The sequence below is a fragment of the Bufo bufo genome, chromosome 6 (genome assembly GCF_905171765.1).
Source record: "Bufo bufo chromosome 6, aBufBuf1.1, whole genome shotgun sequence".
Taxonomy (NCBI): domain Eukaryota; kingdom Metazoa; phylum Chordata; class Amphibia; order Anura; family Bufonidae; genus Bufo; species Bufo bufo.
Genome location: NC_053394.1, coordinates 369,591,821 through 369,609,237, shown reverse-complemented (window position 1 = coordinate 369,609,237; position 17,417 = coordinate 369,591,821). Strand labels below are relative to the sequence as shown.

General features: G+C 43.7%; 4 non-coding genes across 4 annotated transcripts; all 4 read left to right on the top strand.

Moving 5' to 3' along the window:
- The first annotated feature begins 14,102 nt into the window (after window positions 1-14,102).
- Window positions 14,103-14,184, top strand: TRNAL-UAG. Its single transcript has one exon. It is a non-coding gene; the product is annotated as a tRNA-Leu (tRNA).
- A 580-nt stretch (window positions 14,185-14,764) lies between these two features.
- On the top strand, window positions 14,765-14,846 carry TRNAL-AAG. The gene has a single exon. It is a non-coding gene; the product is annotated as a tRNA-Leu (tRNA).
- Window positions 14,847-15,989: 1,143 nt separating this feature from the next.
- Window positions 15,990-16,072, top strand: TRNAL-UAG. Its single transcript has one exon. It is a non-coding gene; the product is annotated as a tRNA-Leu (tRNA).
- A 579-nt stretch (window positions 16,073-16,651) lies between these two features.
- TRNAL-AAG lies at window positions 16,652-16,733 on the top strand. Its single transcript has one exon. It is a non-coding gene; the product is annotated as a tRNA-Leu (tRNA).
- Window positions 16,734-17,417: the final 684 nt, after the last annotated feature.

Sequence of the window (17,417 nt, the reverse complement as noted above, 5' to 3'; positions counted from 1 at the left end):
ATGGACCAATAGACTATAATGGGTCTGAAGGACAAAATAGAGCATGCATCCATCATAAAAACACATACCCACGACCATGCTAAAACACTATTTAAATAAATCAGGGCCTTGTGCTGTCCGTGGAGAACACGTACAGAACACGCCTGTGAATTACTGATGTGTGAATGAGGCTTTAGACAGGTTGAATGAGTAAACACAGAGGTCATTTACTTTCAGATATATGCCAGTTGTCTGGCATATATCCATTACAGTAATCAAAGATATGGCACTCATATACCTTGAGAACTGCTTAAACACTAGATTTTAATTAGGTAAATTCAATTACTACAATATTCAATAAAAACACAATGTTAATTAAAAGTCATAGACGACACATAAATTAATAACCATATACTAATATGTTAAAACATCACTAAAATGACGGATAGTAATTAATATTACTAATGCATGAAATCACTAATTAATCACATAGGCTTAGCAGTATAAGAGCATAGACAATATCCACCACAATCAGAACTGGGTAGTTCGATTAAAATAATCGCCATATACTGTTATTGTAACATGCTGCTTAAACTTTATCAGAAGATCAGCTGGTCTCAGTTCGGGTATTTAATGTAAATGGTAGGTGCTGTATATATCCGCACCATACGTTTCAGTGCCTAATAATATCACTGTATCATAATCGTAACTCTGTGCAGTATAGACCGCAAGTTAGTTGCAATTTGAGTTATTTGGAATTCAGCTCTAGGTGGCGTCCCACCGGTTTTGAGCTATACTATTCCCTTACCTCCAAATCAAAGTGCAGCTTTCTCATCTGATCTCCGCTACCTCGGCGTCCCTCATGCTCAGATCCTGGCTTATTCCAGTCAGAATGGAGATGGATCGATCTCACTCCAGGCAGTTCTATAGCGAGCACTTGTTCATGTGTGGGAAGATCTATTTCCACATCAGCAGATGGTAAGGAGGTAAAAATGTAGATATTCTCCAGCGTCCGCAGGGACAGTGGTGTTACAGAGTCCAGATTTCCTCCCAGACGCGTTTCGAAGTCCCTTAGGTTACTGACTTCTTCCTCACTCCATCTGCTGAGTGGTAGAGCCACCTCATCCCATTAACATTTCCATATATCCATTACAGATTGCAGTGCAAAGGTTATTTGCGCCACAATCTGCAACTTTCCCCACTAGCGCCAGGTCTAAAAAGGTGGAGTGGCGTAAGGTGGGGAGGGCCCCGGCATCCCCATCTCATTAATCATTTTATACATCTGTTTTAGGCATAGAAAATGGTCTAAATTTAAGGCAGCAAAGAAGCTGGCTTACAATTAGACCAGCGCCGGATGCGCCAAAGTTATGTGGAGGCCGGCGCCTCTACATAATTTTGGCGGATCCACCACCAATGCAAGGGGTATTAAGACCGGCGTCTAAAATGCAGGTCTTAATAAATGGCCCTAGAGTATTTACTAAAGCTCTAGGTAATCGTGCTTAAAATAGAGGCGCAATCCTTGAACAGTTGCAAACATTTGCTGAGGCTGAATGAATAAGTCACTATGGAGGTCACTGCAGAGATGCACTTTCAAATAGACTTTTCTACACCTTCCCATTGAGCCCCAGGGTGCGTCACAAGTCCAATTATCTGTCTGCATTTCCTTTAGGCCTCATGCACACGACCGTTCCATTTTTTGCGATCCGCAAAACACGGAATCCGCCCGTGTGCCTTCCGCAATTTGCGAACTGTACAGGCGGCCCATTGTAGAAATACCTATTCTTGTCCGCAAAACGGACATGTTATATTTTTTTTGCGGGGCCATGGAACGGAGCAACGGATGCGGACAGCACGCGGAGTGCTGTCCGCATCTTTGGCGGCCCCATTGAACTGAATGGGTCCGCACCCGAACCGCAAAAACTGCGGCTCGGATGCGGACCAGAAAAACAGTCGTGTGCATGAGGCCTTACTGGTGCAGATTCTTCCTCAAGCAGCCGGAAAATGAACAAGGGCTGAAAGCCTTTACAATATGCCTAAACGAGTGCTGCAATACTGGGTGTTACCAGAGGCCGTGAGCTTTACACCTGGCAAAGTGCTGGGGAATCTATATCCTTATGTATTACCTTCACAGATTCCCATGCACAGCCCTCTTCTTACGGCTGCTCAACCCTCTTGAAGATGCTGAACTGTAATCCTTTTCTGGGATGCTGCTTGGTGTATTCCCTGGGTCCACTTACACTAGCTGTAGCTGCTACAGGACTGCCTTTAGCTGCTCATACTTCAGCTAACAGATCTAGAGTAGAGATGAGCGAACCTTTGTGTTACAAAACTGTTATTTACCCTGTTAGTCTGAATGGATGAAGCACATGGTGAGAACAATGGATGGCGGCCATTTTAACTCACATACACTGTTCTGACTTTTCAACACGGTGCCATCTCGCCGGTATTTGGTGCACAGAGACATCATTCAGTAGTTTGAAACTACCAAACAGGGGACACATTTATTAGTGACTATTTTCTGTATAACTTGTATATTTTCGGTGTAACTGGCATAAAACTGTATCTTCCAGACTACTGAACGGATCTGGGTGAATTTCGGATATGTGGTTCACCCAGATCCCCCAGTTCCGAGGATATACTGGTTATGGGGTTATTGCATGTTTTGGGGTTCCTGTGATATGTTTTATAAAACTGTATTTCTCTGCCTTTGATAATTATATTCGCCATTGTGTTCAGTAATCTTCACCGGCAGAGGGGAGGATTTTGTGTGGGAGTGTCTGTGTTTATTGTACGGATTGATTGGTTGTATTTCAAACCACTGTGGGCTGTACTATGTTTGTGGATTGTAAATAAAAGAGGCTGTATGCCCCAGGACAGGCAGTCCTAGCTTGACCTTCAAATCGCAGCCTCGACTCGTTTTGTGGGGGAAAGATTATCCTAGCTGTAAAATAGCTAGTGGGATTGTTCTACATTTACAGGATCCTTCTGGATATCGAGACGAAGCGGCTCCTCTCTCTCTCCCTAAACAGAGATCCAGACTATCCAAGCGGTCCAGCTTCCAGCTAGCCTGGGAGTAACCGTAACACTTTGGGATTTTATTTGCGGTCGGGTTCGTTTTTTTTTTTTTTTTTCAAGTTCGGTTTCAACCTGAATCGTTTCTACCCAAACCAAAGTTGCTTGAATTGCCCTGGAAATTTAAATATGACAACCTCTGGTCTCCTAGGAAAAAATATTATCTTTTCGTAAATTTTATGATTTTCTTTCTCTCTCCCCTCCCTAAGGGTACTTTCATACTAGCGTTATTCTTTCCCGGTATTGAAATCCGGTAAAGGGTCTCAATACCGGAAAAAAACGCATCCGTTTTGTCCTAAAGCATTCTGTTTAGAAAGCAATCCGTTCAGTATGCATCAGGATGTATTCCTTTCCGTCCCTTTTACGGTATTTGACCGGACAAAATAACACAGCATGCTGCAGTATTTTTTCTGGCCAAAATCCTGAAACAATACCGCATTTATTTCCATAGAGATGTATCAATGACGGATCCGGTACCAAGTGTTCTTGAAATTGCCACATCGCCGGATTCGTTTTTCTGGTCTGCGTATGCACCGGGACATAGGAGGAGCTAGTTTCGCCTTTGATCTTAAAAAAATATATTTTTATACCGGATCCGTTATTCCGGATGATACCGGATTAGACGGATCCAGAATTTCACTAATGGATCCGAAAAACAAGGGTATCCATTTGTGTACGGTTTGCCGGATCCAGCAGGCAGTTCCGTGTCCGGAACTGCCTGACGGATTCTAATAACGCTAGTGTGAAAGTACCCTAAGCTTTTGAACGCAATGACAGCAATAGAAAATCATGTCAGAGTGACCCTGACATAAATAGCTATAAATACATATGTACATATGCTTGACGGCATTAACGAACAACGTGTTTAAAAACACACCACGCCGTGGCATGTGCTATGCTTTTTTATATTCCAAAACTTCCAAAATTATCCATTATCGGGGGCTAAAGGTGTTGCAATACACACAGTGTTATGGGGGACCAACCGTCCAAAAATTATTCCTTCATGGTGGCAGAATGCCTGCCCATATGACAAGCCTCCAAAAATGATGCCCTAAACGGGGGCAAATTGCATGCACAAGTGATAATTGTCAGAAGAAAAAGTGGCTTGTTTTAGCTAAGTGCAGCAGGGGTACAGTTGTAATGCCCTGGAGCAAGGATACATTGAAGTCTGAACATTTGCCCCTGTTTCCCCTATGCAAAGTCATGAACTCCTTACTTTATTTCACTTTAAAGGGTTAACTTGCAGTGACATACTGTTTAATACAGTGTAACTGCATTTTATATATTTGTTGTGATATACAGTATATCCTGTTCATTTGCACTGTAATTGCATGGCACTGTGGTAAGGGTTAATGAATACTGAGAGACTTTTGGTACTTTCTAGCTAAAAATTAGAAGCTTATAATATTCCACAGTTACTATAAGGTTTGAAGAAGAGTATGTTTTGGAGGGAAAAAGCTAGACTTGTTTACCACCAAAACCAAAAAGACTGACCTTTTGGATGTCTGGTTTAGCTATGTTATTATGTCTGAAGACTTGTTTTTGTCTGGAAAAACTACTTTGTCATTGCCATTGAGTATTATCGAAATTCTAATGCAAGTCAAATTGTATCTGTTTGGGATGAGTTTCTCAACACTTTCCACACCTCTAGTTCAGCTAGAAACTGTATATAGGGTGAGCAAGTCAGGGCCCCTAGTGTTCTTTAGTTAGGGATCGGTGCTTAGAAGAACATACTCTGCCAGACTACTTGAGTGACCAGAAGAAGACGCTGAGACGGGGATACTCTGCCACAGACCCTGGATCACCAGCCTCTGACCAGGATACCAGCCATTTGAGAACGAGAGGGACAGCTAACTCAGGTTTGCAGGTACATGGATTGCAGGATAAAACTTAGCAGGAAAGATTAAAGGACCTTACATGTATAGCTTGGAAGAAAGACGAGACAGAGGGGATATGATATAAACTTGTAAATACATAAAGGGAATCAACAAGGTAAAAGAGGAGAGAATATTTAAAAGAAGAAAAACTACTACAAGTGGACATAGTTTTAAATTAGAGGGGCAAAGGTTTAAAAGTAATATCAGGAAGTATTACTTTACTGAGAGAGTAGTGGATGCATGGAATAGCTTTCCTGCAGAAGTGGTAGCTGCAAATACAGTGAAGGAGTTTAAGCATGCATGGGATAGGCATAAGGCCATCCTTCATATAAGATAGGGCCAAGGGCTATTCATAGTATTCAGTATATTGAGCAGACTAGATGGGCCAAATGGTTCTTATCTGCCGGCACATTCTATGGGCCAGATTTATCATTAGTTCAAGTCAGAATAATGGAGTGAAAAAGTCACAAATTTTGGCGCAATCGCTAAATCTGCGCAAAAATTTGCAACTTTTTTCTGCTCTGCACTATGCTCGCCAGTTTTCTGAAAGTGGGTGTGTTTTCTTATGTAAATTAATCTCTAGACAGATTTACTATTGCGACTTTTTAAAAAGTCGCAAAAAAGTCACAAAACAATTTGCAATTTTACTCCAGTGAGGACCATGCTTATCTTATGAGACTTTTTAATAGAACATGCTACTTTTTCGTAAAGACGTGCGACTTTTGTAAAGCTTCTTACTGACAGTCAAACCACATTTATTACAGTCTTAAAGGTCCGATCATAAATCTGACTTGGCTAAAACTGACTTTAGCCATATGTGAAAGTGGAGTGAGCTGTCAGAGTAATGATAAATCTGTCCCTATGTTTATATGTTTACTCAGCACCAAACCTTCTTTTTCCAGGCAGGAGACTGAAGAAGTCAGCTCAGTGCCTCGCCTGTATTGTTTTGCTCTTGAATTCCTCCTTTAAAGAAGCACACTGGCACTGCAGACCCCGATTCTGAACTTATTCCCCATTGGGGTGCATCACGCCTTATCATCCCTTCCGGATAACAGCAACATGTGGTGATATTTCGGTGGTGTTCGGGGGACCCGACATAGCATTGGGGCTGCCTCAAACCTGGCCACTGCATAGTGTGGAAGTCCGAACCCTGGCCTTGGAAATTATTTGGCTCTTGTGGCAGCTTTTTGGAAGGGTTTGGCAGGCCAGATCAAGGACGAATTAGCTGGCCGCGATGTTCCAATTGGATGCTCTGGTATCCTTGCCACATGTATAGCTATGCGGTTCTGTGAGTGTGCTAAGGAAGTTGCATGTGAAAGAAGATCTCATCACCTAGCACAAACCTTCCAGAGATCTTTATCTCCTTTGACTTCAACCACTTGATCCATAACTCCTGAACCCATGCAGGTGGACAGGCTTAGGTTGTCTACTGAGGAACGGTAGCACAGATGTGCTAATGACATTTGACTATATTGTGGATAAAAAGGACACTATTACCATGCTTGTCCCAATAAGCCAGGAAACTCCAGAGCCTAGGGTCTGTAGGAAAGATGGTCCTAAGTGAAGATTCAATCTCTCCAAAATTTACTATTCCAGTGGAATTGTTGCTTGAAGGTAAACGGTTCACTGTGCAGTCCCTTATAGACTCTGGTTCAGCAGGTAATTTCCTGCATCAGACCTTGGTGGACCAATACCGAATCCCTGTTCAGCGTCTATGGAAGCCCTTAACTGTTACTTCTATTGTTTGGAGGTCTCTTACCGAGACTGTATAGTATATCAGAGAACCATTGGATCCTTTATGATCCGCTGCTTCCGGTCCTTCTCTGGCTTCGACAATACTGTCCAGTGCTGGATGGGAACCTGGATGAGTGCTGCGTTGGAGGGGTGCTTGCCATACCCGATCTCTGCTTCCTGTCCAGTCTACTAGTATTCAGCCAAGTCTGCATTGATCACCAACTGCGTACCATAGTTATGCAGATGTCTTTGATAAGAAATAAGCAGAGAGTTTGCTGCCTCATTGGCCTTATGATTGTCCGATTGATCTGTTACCTGGAACAACTCCGCCGAGAGGTGGTGTCTACCTGCGGTATGCCAGTCCTAACAGGGGAATTATGCGTGAGGTCACGGTGTGAGCAATAGGTGGGCCGAGGTAAATACAGTTCTGGTTACTCACGGTTACGTAGTCCCTGGGCAGGCTCGCATAAGTGAAGAGGAGAACGGCACAAGGATTCTCTGGGGCACACTCTGGTGTAAGGGACACTGGCCAGATGGTGGTTCGAGGTGCCCTTGATGGTCTGTATTAATGTGCCAAGGTCACTTGTAGTCGTGACGCCAGTACCTTTTGTATGGAGGTACAACCATTTACTGTAGTGTTAATTGAGGAACTTGAGACCGAGACAGGAAGGATGAAATCCAGGGTGGAACTTTACTGAAGATAACTCATGATAACAGTACATCCAAAGTATTAAACAGTCTCTTGATACAGCCTGGCATTAAGCACAATCTCCCATGCATATGGGGAAGGGGAAAATGCAAATCCTCAATGAAATACATGCTCTTAATAATGAATAAGAAAGCTGCTGCTTCAGACTAGGCTTGTAAAATATGAAAGTCTTACACTGGTCAAAACTCCGGCCTTATTCTAACCTTGGTTGAAGGTGCTTTTCTAAATCCTGGAACTTCTATTTCAATGTTGTTCTGACAGTTGGCCTAACTGTCCTTAGAGTTTGAACTGGAGGTGTGGATATCTTATGCTGTCTTCTACACCTGATACAAAGGTGCCTAGTAAGCCCTCAAGTAATGGCTGTCTTGCTAATCCTTTGTCTTGAATAAAACGTGGTAATCCCTTAGATACTCGGCTGAATGCAGCTTGGACATTGGTCACCCCGGAGGAGCGATCTATAGGAGTGGATTGCTCACCTCTAGGTAGAATAGTTGCAGGCTTTAACCCTGGACTGTGGAGCCGACAGAGACAGAGCAGAGAGGCTGTGAATAGGCCTCCCTGCAGGTATACAGCTACATTGCTGCTGCTTTCTGACTAAGCTCATGAGAGAACTGGACTGAACTGAATTCTCAACTGGATTGATCTGAACTCAACTGCCTAAATTAGGTCTGAGCTAAGCTATATATATATATTTATACACTCACCTAAAGAATTATTAGGAACACCATACTAATACGGTGTTGGACCCCCTTTTGCTTTCAGAACTGCCTTAATTCTACGTGGCATTGATTCAACAAGGTGCTGATAGCATTCTTTAGAAATGATGGCCCATATTGATAGGATAGCATCTTGCAGTTGATGGAGATTTGAGGGATGCACATCCAGGGCACGAAGCTCCTGTTCCACCACATCCCAAAGATGCTCTATTGGGTTGAGATCTGGTGACTGTGGGGGCCATTTTAGTACAGTGAACTCATTGCCATGTTCAAGAAACCAATTTGAAATGATTCGAGCTTTGTGACATGGTGCATTATCCTGCTGGAAGTAGCCATCAGAGGATGGATACATGTTCTCATTCTGTTTACGCCAAATTCGGACTCTACCATTTGAATGTCTCAACAGAAATCGAGACTCATCAGACCAGGCAACATTTTTCCAGTCTTCAACAGTTCAATTTTGGTGAGCTCGTGCAAATTGTAGCCTCTTTTTCCTATTTGTAGTGGAGATGAGTGGTACCCGGTGGGGTCTTCTGCTGTTGTAGCCCATCCGCCTCAAGGTTGTGCGTGTTGTGGCTTCACAAATGCTTTGCTGCATACCTCGGTTGTAACGAGTGGTTATTTCAGTCAACGTTGCTCTTCTATCAGCTTGAATCAGTCGGCCCATTCGCCTCTGACCGCTAGCATCCACAAGGCATTTTTGCCCACAGGACTGCCGCATACTGGATGTTTTTCCCTTTTCACACCATTCTTTGTAACCCCTAGAAATGGTTGTGCGTGAAAATCCCAGTAACTGAGCAGATTGTGAAATACTCAGACCGGCCCGTCTGGCACCAACAACCATGCCATGCCCAAAATTGCTTAAATCACCTTTCTTTCCCATTCTGACATTCAGTTTGGAGTTCAGGAGATTGTCTTGACCAGGACCACACCCCTAAATGCATTGAAGCAACTGCCATGTGATTGGTTGACTAGATAATTGCATTAATGAGAAATAGAACAGGTGTTCCTAATAATTCTTTAGGTGAGTGTATATATATATATATATATATATATATATACACACACTGACACTGCCCCATCTTGTGGAGAAACAAGTGTAGTGCATCCTAACTTGGCCTGTGTAAAGGATCTTGCATGTAGAATCACATTGTGACATGGGAGAATATGACAGGAGATGAAGTACAAAATGCAGGCACATTACATGACATTAAAGCATAATAAAAACACGTTTGCGGTGCCCACGATCACGTAGTGGGACACTGCATACACCGTTTTAGTTCCAGAGACAAGCTATGTCTGATTATATTAAGGAGAATCTAGAGAGGTTTTTTTTTGTAAGTCTTCATCACCTGCAACAGCTGGGTTCTTCTTTGTGAATAAAAAGAATGGGTCCCTCTAGTCATGTATTGACTACAGAGGATTAAAATCACAGTAAAGAATAGATACCCTCTACCAATAATTCCAGAACTCTTATATCTCCTGTGTGGAGCCAAGATCTTCTCCAAGCTTGATCTACGTAGCGCTTATACGGATCCTCCTCGAGGGCGACGAATGGAAGGCTGCCTTCAATACTCGTGATGGTCATTATGAGTACCTGGTTATGCCATTTGGGCTCAGCAATGCCCCCGCGGTCTTCCAGAAATTCATAAATCATATTTTCTGGGACCTCCTATGTTCTTGTGTCATCGTTTATCTGGATGATATTTTGATACACTCATCTGATCTAGAAAGTCATTGCAAGCACGTCTGCATGGTGCTCCAGAGATTAAGATAAAATCGCCTGTATGCCAAATTAGAGAGGTATATTATTTCTGACCAATGGGTACAAATGGACCCTGAAAAATTATCCACTGTACAATTCATTCCCCACTTCTTTACTTTAACTGCACCAATTTCTGCCTTGACCCAGAAAGGAAGAAATCCTAGAAAATGGACTACTGAAGCAGAATCCACTTTTCAGACTCTTAAACAGGCTTTTGCTACAGCTCCTGTACTTTATCGTCCTGATGCGTCAAAACAATTCTTCTTAGAAATGGACTTATCCTCCATTGGAGCCGGAGGAACTGTTCTCACTCAGAAAGCCTCTACTGGCAAAATGGTCAAGTATGTTTTTTTTTCTCCAAATCCTTTGCCACAACCAAATGAAAGTACTCTATAGGAGACAGAGAGCTGCTGGCCATAAAGCTAGCTTTGGAGGAGTGGTGTCATCTGCTTGAAGGTGCCAGTCACATCATTATCATTTACACCAACCATAGGAACTTGACTTATTTTCAATCAGCTCAGAGACACAATCCCTGTCAGGCATGTTGGTCTTTGTTTTTTGCGCACTTTAATTTTCAGTTACATTTCCGTCCTGCTGACAAGACTGTTAAGGCCCTATCCAGATCTGTTGATTCTACTGATCAGGAGGACCTCCCTCAACACATAATTGATACAACTTGTATTGTCTCAGTTGCTCCAGTTCAAATGAAAGAAATTCCTCCGGGACTTATGTTCCATTGAACAGATAAAAATGTGTTCTCTCCTGGGGACATAAATCCAAATTGGCAGGGCATTTTGGGATTTGTAAAACTTTAGAATTTTTCTCCAGAGATTATTGGTGGCCATCCATTTGTAATTTCAACTTGTGTGAACTGTCCCCAAAACAAATCGTCCAAAATAAAAACAGCCGGTCTACTTCTTTCTCTACCTATACTAGATGCTCCAGGGGAACACATATAAATTGATTTTTTTTACTGATCTTCCATCTTCCTCTGGATGTACAGTAATATGGGTACTAGTAGACTGTTTTTCTAAAATGCCACATGTAGTGCCTTGGAGCAGGGGTACTTTGAAGTCTGTACATTTGTGGACATTAGCCTATTTCCCCTATGCAAAGTTATAAACGTTTTACTTTATTTCTCTTAAAAGGGTTAACTACTGTGTCACTGCATTTTATGTTGTAATATATATCCTGTTCATTTGCACTGTGTTTGTAAGACTCTGTGGAAAGAATTAATGAAAACTGAGGGACTTTTGAGACTTTGAATAAGAAGCTGGTAATTTTCCACAGCTACAACAGAGTTTAAAGAAGAGCATGTTTTGGAGGAAAAAAGCCAGACTGTTTACCACCAAAACCAGACAGTCTGACCTTTTGAACATCTGGTTTTAGCTATGTTATGTCTGAAAGCCTGTTTGTTTCTGTGAAAACTGCTGTGTCATTGCCATTGAGTATCAATTGAAGCGCTAATGTAAGTCTATGACAGACAAGAGTTGAAACATTGTAACTGTTTCTGCTAAGCTTCTTCACTCCACCACTCCGCCTAGACGGTTCTAGAGACCATGGATCACCCGCCCTGTGATCAACAAGCCATCCTGACTACTGAGCTACATGGGCCTCTAGTCTTTGACCATGGTACCAGCCTTCTGAATGGGAGAGGGACAGCTAGCTCAGGCCTTTCCTCAGCATCAAACCCTTTTTCTGCCAGGGAGGAGACTGGAGAATCTAGCCCTATGGCTTGCCTATATTGTTTTGCACCTTAATTCCTCCAGTAAAGAAGCACGCGGTTTTACTGCAGACCCTGACTCTCTGGACTTATTTCCCATTGGAGTGCACCACACCTTAACATCCCTTCCGGAGAGCAGCAACACGTGGTGAAACCTCGATGGTGTCCGGGGGACCTAGCGTAGCCCTTGCCTGAAGTACCGTCTGCCATTAAGCTAGCTGACTTGTTCATCAAACATATTTTTTGTTTGCATGGTCTTCCCAAACATATAGTATCTGATAGAGGAGATCAGTTCACTTCTAGGTTCTGGCGGTCTCTCTGTAAATTACTGTCCGTTACACACACGTAACTATATTGCTATTTTCTCGGGCTATCAGATACTATGGAACTACATTGGGAGTATCCAATGGCTGGATTGCAACAGTCTGGACTATGGTCTTTTTTACCAGCTCCATCGACTTGTGTATGTGGTTTTACAAACTAGCATCAAACAAGCTATCCATTTGCGCAACAGACTGCACACGGACCCATAAGTAAATGGTACAATTCACACCTCCATTTCTCCATAAGGAGAAACTCAGGGTCTGCCCCACTTTGGTCCATGCCTCTCAGGAACATGGATCTGAAGACAACTATCTTCTGTGATTGTTAGGTCACAGATATATGGACCTCACTGTGCATTAAAAATTGTCTGTGTATTACAGTCACTGCAGCTGATTTTTCATACAGCTGTGTATATGGACCATGCGTGTATGACCACCGTAACGTGTCCTTCTTGCTGGAGTTCTTCAATCCTTGATGCTGCTGACTCATGTGAGATACAAATGGGCAGTCTACTTATGGTTCAAGTAAGGTAAGAGATGAGAGTAAGGAAAGAGTTAAGGAATGGTGCCTTTAAAGGGATTTTATCACCTTGTTTTCAGTTATAGAGCTGCGGACATGCACGTCCAGATCGCCGCTAGCATGTCCGCAATATACCAGTTCTATAGGGCTGTGTCCTTTTATTTAGTTTAAAAAATTATTTTATATATATGTAAATGAGCCTTGTAAGGTGCCCAAGGGGCTGTAAATTATTTTATATATATGTAAATGAGCCTTGTAAGGTGCCCAAGGGGCTGTATCATTGCCAGTTCTGTGAGAAGGTCTGACAGACGTTGTTCTCTACCTCTTGTATGACGTTCTTTGTTTTGGTTTCACTTTATCATCTCCTTTCCTTCTGCCAGGTGTCACTTATTTAGACTAATCGTCTTCCTTTATATTCCCTCCCATACTGCCTCACTTTGTGGTTTATACTACTTCCTGGATGAAGTGTTCACTGCTGGAGGCTGCTGCTGCTGTTTGCTCAGATAAGTATTTTCCTTTATTGTGTTTCCTTGCTGGCTTGATTCTAGGTGACCCTGACTTCGTCTGTATTAAGTGCAGGGAGCCGGTGCTTATCCACCGCTAAAAAAAAACTAAATTAAGGGAACGCTTAAATCACACATGGGATCTCCATGAATAAAAGCTTCAAGTTGAAAGTCTTTACTGGTATAAATTGTGTAATTGGTTGAGAACAAAGTCACGTACTGATGGTCAGTGGAAAGCAAACTCATCAACCCATGGAAGGCTGGGTTCCAAATCACCCCAAAAATCAAAGTAAAAAAATTCAAATCACAGGCGGTTCCAAATTGCGTGAATTTCATCACAGCAACTCATAATGTGACTCAGTAGTGTCTATGGGCCCTAAGTGTCTGTATGCACTCCCAACAATGTCTGAGCATGCTCCTGATGAGACGGCTGATGTTGTCCTGGGGGATCTCCTCCCAGACCTGGATTAAGGTATGAGTTGACTCCTGGAAGTTCTGTGGCGCTACTTTGGCTGCGTTGAGACTGAATGTTCCAGAGCGTCTCAACTGGATTCAGGGAAACGTGAGGGCCTGTCGCTGTTATCAATGCCTTCACCATCCAGGAACTGCCTACACACTTTGGCCCCATGCGGTTGGGCATTGTCCTGCAGCAGCTGGCACCCAGGACCCGCTGCACCAACGTAAGGTCTGACAGTGGCTCTGAGGATTTCATCCCGGTACCTAACAGCAGTCAGGGAGAGAGTAATTGTCTGTGGCCACCACCAGCAAAAAAACATTCCCTTTTCGGAACTTGTCTTGCTGTTGCCTCTCCAGTGCGCACCTGTTGTCACTTTCATTTGCACTAAAGCAGGTGAAATGGATCCCTAATGGCTTATGCTTCCTAACTGGACAGATTGATATTCCTGAAGTTTAAGTGACTTGGGGGTTATACCGTGATGCTTAAGTGTTCCCTTAACTTTTTTTGTAGCAGTGTAATTTAAGGAGCATGCTCTTGAAATCTTTCCTGCCATCACATGAATATGTGTGTCGTTTTCCGGTCAGATGAGGTTTAAGAAAAGACAGTTGCGAGAATCCCTACTTTGTCCTGGTGGTTAATGACTGGAGCTTTATCTCAATTAAAACATAGGCGTTCAGATGTATCTCACTTCCTCCAAGGAAGTTTGATGGCCTGGCGTCTCGTTGGTAGCATGGCCGAGCGGTCTAAGGCGCTGGATTTAGGCTCCAGTCTCTTCGGAGGCGTGGGTTCGAATCCCACTGCTGCCAGTTTTTGAAGTTTGGCAGATCTTGAAATGTTAATGACAGATAATCCCACGTCTTTTCAGATCAACGTTCTTGTGAACCGCATAGGTAGCCCTGATAACACAATCCTGAAGACGTATAAAATTGCAGGAAGGTGTGTTCTAGGTCAGGGATGATGCCCAATCTGTGGCCCTCCAGCTGTTGCAAAATGACAACTTCCATCGTTCCTGGACAGCCTACAGCTGTCTGAGAATGCTGGGAGTTGTAGCTTTTTAACAGCTGGAGGGCCGCAGATTAGACATTCCTGTTCTAGGTGATACTTCCTGAAGCTTTGGTCACAGAATAAGCCCTCTTCCTCTTAATGCGGTAGCTGTGTTGGCATTTGACGCACGTCAGGGTGAATGGTTTCCAAGTCTGAAAAAGATGCGTAATAATGCTTTGTTAAGCAGTAGCAAGGTGGCGCTGTTGAAATGACTGGACTTTGGTTCCTTTCAGACTGGAGGAAGGTATTTGTAGTTCTCTGCCGCCGAAGTTAAACATTCATTTCAACTGCGGAATAGATTGTGCTTCTTTTCAAATGGGGTCCTCGACATGGTTGAATTGTGGTAGCATGGCCGAGCGGTCTAAGGCGCTGGATTAAGGCTCCAGTCTCTTCGGGGGCGTGGGTTCGAATCCCACTGCTGCCATCCTTGTGTTCTTTTGAATATCTTCTCGTAGGTAGTTTACGGGTTTTGCTTATCCACCGCTAAAAAAAAACTAAATTAAGGGAACGCTTAAATCACACATGGGATCTCCATGAATAAAAGCTTCAAGTTGAAAGTCTTTACTGGTATAAATTGTGTAATTGGTTGAGAACAAAGTCACGTACTGATGGTCAGTGGAAAGCAAACTCATCAACCCATGGAAGGCTGGGTTCCAAATCACCCCAAAAATCAAAGTAAAAAAATTCAAATCACAGGCGGTTCCAAATTGCGTGAATTTCATCACAGCAACTCATAATGTGACTCAGTAGTGTCTATGGGCCCTAAGTGTCTGTATGCACTCCCAACAATGTCTGAGCATGCTCCTGATGAGACGGCTGATGTTGTCCTGGGGGATCTCCTCCCAGACCTGGATTAAGGTATGAGTTGACTCCTGGAAGTTCTGTGGCGCTACTTTGGCTGCGTTGAGACAGAATGTTCCAGAGCGTCTCAACTGGATTCAGGGAAACGTGAGGGCCCGTCGCTGTTATCAATGCCTTCACCATCCAGGAACTGCCTACACACTTTGGCCCCATGCGGCTGGGCATTGTCCTGCAGCAGCTGGCACCCAGGACCCGCTGCACCAACGTAAGGTCTGACAGTGGCTCTGAGGATTTCATCCCGGTACCTAACAGCAGTCAGGGAGAGAGTAATTGTCTGTGGCCACCACCAGCAAAAAAACATTCCCTTTTCGGAACTTGTCTTGCTGTTGCCTCTCCAGTGCGCACCTGTTGTCACTTTCATTTGCACTAAAGCAGGTGAAATGGATCCCTAATGGCTTATGCTTCCTAACTGGACAGATTGATATTCCTGAAGTTTAAGTGACTTGGGGGTTATACCGTGATGCTTAAGTGTTCCCTTAACTTTTTTTGTAGCAGTGTAATTTAAGGAGCATGCTCTTGAAATCTTTCCTGCCATCACATGAATATGTGTGTCGTTTTCCGGTCAGATGAGGTTTATGAAAAGACAGTTGCGAGAATCCCTACTTTGTCCTGGTGGTTAATGACTGGAGCTTTATCTCAATTAAAACATAGGCGTTCAGATGTATCTCACTTCCTCCAAGGAAGTTTGATGGCCTGGCGTCTCGTTGGTAGCATGGCCGAGCGGTCTAAGGCGCTGGATTTAGGCTCCAGTCTCTTCGGAGGCTGTGGGTTCGAATCCCACTGCTGCCAGTTTTTGAAGTTTGGCAGATCTTGAAATGTTAATGACAGATAATCCCACGTCTTTTCAGATCAACGTTCTTGTGAACGCATAGGTAGCCCTGATGACACTCTCCTGAAGACGTATAAAATTGCAGGAAGGTGTGTTCTAGGTCAGGGATGATGCCCAATCTGTGGCCCTCCAGCTGTTGCAAAATGACAACTTCCATCGTTCCTGGACAGCCTACAGCTGTCTGAGAATGCTGGGAGTTGTAGCTTTTTAACAGCTGGAGGGCCGCAGATTAGACATTCCTGTTCTAGGTGATACTTCCTGAAGCTTTGGTCACAGAATAAGCCCTCTTCCTCTTAATGCGGTAGCTGTGTTGGCATTTGACGCACGTCAGGGTGAATGGTTTCCAAGTCTGAAAAAGATGCGTAATAATGCTTTGTTAAGCAGTAGCAAGGTGGCGCTGTTGAAATGACTGGACTTTGGTTCCTTTCAGACTGGAGGAAGGTATTTGTAGTTCTCTGCCGCCGAAGTTAAACATTCATTTCAACTGCGGAATAGATTGTGCTTCTTTTCAAATGGGGTCCTCGACATGGTTGAATTGTGGTAGCATGGCCGAGCGGTCTAAGGCGCTGGATTAAGGCTCCAGTCTCTTCGGGGGCGTGGGTTCGAATCCCACTGCTGCCATCCTTGTGTTCTTTTGAATATCTTCTCGGAGGTAGTTTACGGGTTTTGCTTATCCACCGCTAAAAAAAAACTAAATTAAGGGAACGCTTAAATCACACATGGGATCTCCATGAATAAAAGCTTCAAGTTGAAAGTCTTTACTGGTATAAATTGTGTAATTGGTTGAGAACAAAGTCACGTACTGATGGTCAGTGGAAAGCAAACTCATCAACCCATGGAAGGCTGGGTTCCAAATCACCCCAAAAATCAAAGTAAAAAAATTCAAATCACAGGCGGTTCCAAATTGCGTGAATTTCATCACAGCAACTCATAATGTGACTCAGTAGTGTCTATGGGCCCTAAGTGTCTGTATGCACTCCCAACAATGTCTGAGCATGCTCCTGATGAGACGGCTGATGTTGTCCTGGGGGATCTCCTCCCAGACCTGGATTAAGGTATGAGTTGACTCCTGGAAGTTCTGTGGCGCTACTTTGGCTGCGTTGAGACAGAATGTTCCAGAGCGTCTCAACTGGATTCAGGGAAACGTGAGGGCCCGTCGCTGTTATCAATGCCTTCACCATCCAGGAACTGCCTACACACTTTGGCCCCATGCGGCTGGGCATTGTCCTGCAGCAGCTGGCACCCAGGACCCGCTGCACCAACGTAAGGTCTGACAGTGGCTCTGAGGATTTCATCCCGGTACCT